We start from the raw sequence: 3,482 nt of genomic DNA on the forward strand, positions 1-3,482 counted from the left end.
CCAGTAACATTAACCAATCACCAGTGGACGATAGTGTTAGAATATAATCTATGGCAAATACGCAATGAATTAAGGAAGCTAGACGTAGAGTTCAGTACATTAAACACAACGGCACGAAAAGCAGAAATATTTAACGAGACAGAAATTGAGTATGAAACTCTACAAAACTTTTACAACCAACTACGAGATCAATTACATCAACTGGAAGAATTAGTACCTCATGCAGTTAGACGGGTCAAGCGAGGATGGATAAACGCTGGAGGGAAAATGTTAAAAACTCTTTTTGGTACAGCCGACAATGATGACATCATTCAGTTAAATAATACTTTGCAAGATATTACGGAAACAGTAAGTCACAATAGAGCTAGCATGGCGTGGCATACCACAAGGCTGAACGATTTAGAACGATCAGTACTTAATAACACAACGATCATTCGAAATGTCACGCAAGAATTAAATAAATACATCCAAACTACGTCAGCGGTGCTAAATACGGATTTACGGATCGTCGAAACCAGGCTAGATTGGGCGGACCGGAAAATTTTAGTAGCAAAGTTACTTCGGTTACTCACAGATAAGTTAATAGATGCGCGGTTAGCAATAGGAGATCTCAAAGAAGCTGTACAACATGCAATACAAGGACATTTATCACCAACTTTAATATCACCAAGAAAATTCATAGTAACCTTGATCCAGATCCGTAAAAAACTACCAGATTCACTCCAATTAATTTTTCCTCCACGCAAGGAATATTTACCGCAATATTACCGCTTAGCAAAAATCTTTGTCGATACAGACGATGTAAAATTAAGAATCCATATTTCCTTCCCAGTAACTGGTAAAACTGATATATTTGATTGTTACACAATACACCCATTTCCAGTTAAGTGGAGTAAAATCAATAAATTTGTACAATTCCGCACAAACCAGGTATTGTTAGTTTCGAAAGCATCGAAGTCAACCGCAGTACTGACTACTCCAGAATTGAATAAGTGCATACATGAGGAATCCATCACACGCCCATCACGTGCCACAGAAGTGAACGCCGAGAATTGTGAATCTCAGTTATTCTTCCAACGAAATAACGCCTCAAATTGCGCACGCGATGTACTAACTGATACACCGTTCTTTTTCGAACAAATAGGAAACCATTGGCTTTATGCAGTACACCATCCAACCAGCGCGGTTACGCAATGTTACAATAACGGAGTAGTTACTGTAAGTCAGCACATTGAACTTCGAGATAGCGGAGTTAGTAAATGGTACCTTTTGTTCCTTCTCCAGCTGAACATTTCGTTTACAAGCAACTGTAACCGGTTCAATTATTGTTTCCTCAAACATCTCACTAATTTCGTTTACAAGCAACTGTAACCGGTTCAACTATTGTTTCCTCAAACATCTCACTAATCACAGTTTTAATCTGCCAGGAAGTTTCATATCAGCGCACACTCCGCTGCAGAGTGAAAATCTCATTCTGGAAACATCCCCCAGGCTGTGGCTAAGCCATGTCTCCGCAATATCCTTTCTTTCAGGAGTGCTAGTTCTGCAAGTTTCGCAGGAGAGCTTCTGTAAAGTTTGGAAGGTAGGAGACGGATACTGGCAGAAGTAAAGCTGTGAGTACCGGGCGTGAGTCGTGCTTCGGTAGCTCAGATGGTAGAGCACGTGCCCGCGAAAGGCAAAGGTCCCGAGTTCGAGTCTCGGTCGGGCACACAGTTTTAATCTGCCAGGAAGTTTCATATCAGCGCACACTCCGCTGCAGAGTGAAAATCTCATTCTGGAAATCTCACTAATCTATTGGCCAGAAACAACAACGCAACTATTACCTCCTCAAAACCTGTCATATCTAAATAATTCCCTAGATACTTCTATCTTACAATCCCTAGACGTTTTCATTAATGCACAACAAGGCAAAATTAACACCAATGCTATAATGCAGCATGCGTTAGAGTTACAGCAGCAACATAAAATACGACTTATCACTGTGAGCACAAGTATTTCTGGAAGCTTCTTGGTTATAGTTATACTTAGTATTATTTTCCTGTACGTCAAATGTAAAATTAAAACAAACCCTAATGTAGTGCTACATCAAATACCGGCAGAAAGGCTGAAACCTACACAGTGCCCACGATTGTAATTTTTCTTACCCCTTTACTTACATTCCGTTAGAACAAAAATGTATTACATGACATTATTATATTATAGTATTATAGTAAGGTTTACATTATGTACTTCTATTTGTAATTTCCTCTGTTGTTGTGCTAGCTAAAGGTAAAAATTCGGGACGAATTTCGTGGAGAGGGAGGAATGTCATAGGTACAGTAGTGACAGTATTGTGAAAATGTATTGCGAAAATAATAACCAAGAACAAAGTGTTGTGAGTAAATAGATGTGTTGTGGAGGATGAATTTCCCAAACAGTGGACATAGTGTAAATTCGAGGACGAATTTTTACGAACGGTGGAGGAGAGTAATAGGTGTAGTGATCGTATGTGTAAATATTAGTTATAAAATTAAGTAAAGACTTGGTGAAGGAAGTTACAGGGACTCAAGTACGCTAGCAGAGACACGGAAGTGGAGCAGGACCGCGGAGAGGTAATCGGCCGATCGAGTATGCGAACCAACCAGTCAGCAGTCTACTGGGGGCGTCGTCCGGAGGACATTGCCCGCTCCGATGGAAAGCTGGCAGACGGATCAGGAGCCAGCATAAGTCACGTGTACGATGCACGAGGGAACCTTCTAGCATCGAACCACAGAGGTCAGCCACTGTGCTACAAACGTCACGCCGTCAGCAGGAACACGAAATAAATACCCCGGAAAGAGGCAGCTCCCTCTCGGAGTTTGCAGCTTCTTCTGAAGTCTGCTGGGAGTCTGTTCGAAGTTTGCAGCTTCTTCTGAAGTCTGCTGGGAGTCTGCTCGAAGTTTGCAGCTTCTTCTGAAGTTTGCTGGGAGTCTGCTCGAAGTTTGCAGCTTCTTCTGAAGTCTGCTGGGAGTCTGCTCGAAGTCTGCTGGAAGTGCTGGTCAACTTATGGAGTACGCTTGTAATGTTCCGGAAGCCTCGTGACGTTTGCTGGGCGTGCTGATGTACTCCCGACGGTACGCATGAAGAAGAAGCGGCAGCTATGGCGGTCATAGGACAGCATCGAACCTGATAGCAGTGTCTAGTTACCACGACTTACGAAGAAAGATGATGTCGTCCCTTCGCCAGTAAGTCACAGAAGTGGAGTCTTCGTTCTGAGTCAAGTCATTAAAGTCGAAGTCTCGCCAATAGCAACAGAGGGAGACGTATAGTGAATAACCCGGGTGACTTGTTCGGACGAAGGGATGCGGCCGGACCAGTGGAGTCACCCGTGAATTGGGGAGAACTCCAGTTCAATGGACGCCGCCCAGAGCCGCCGAATCTGAGAACACGGGTTCACTCCTAGCACGGGGCAACTTTCGTCATCGCAGTGGCCGGCCAGCCGCCCGGACTTGCAAGCCAGTACA

This window comes from Schistocerca gregaria, chromosome 9 (assembly GCF_023897955.1).
Source record: "Schistocerca gregaria isolate iqSchGreg1 chromosome 9, iqSchGreg1.2, whole genome shotgun sequence".
Lineage (NCBI taxonomy): Eukaryota > Metazoa > Arthropoda > Insecta > Orthoptera > Acrididae > Schistocerca > Schistocerca gregaria.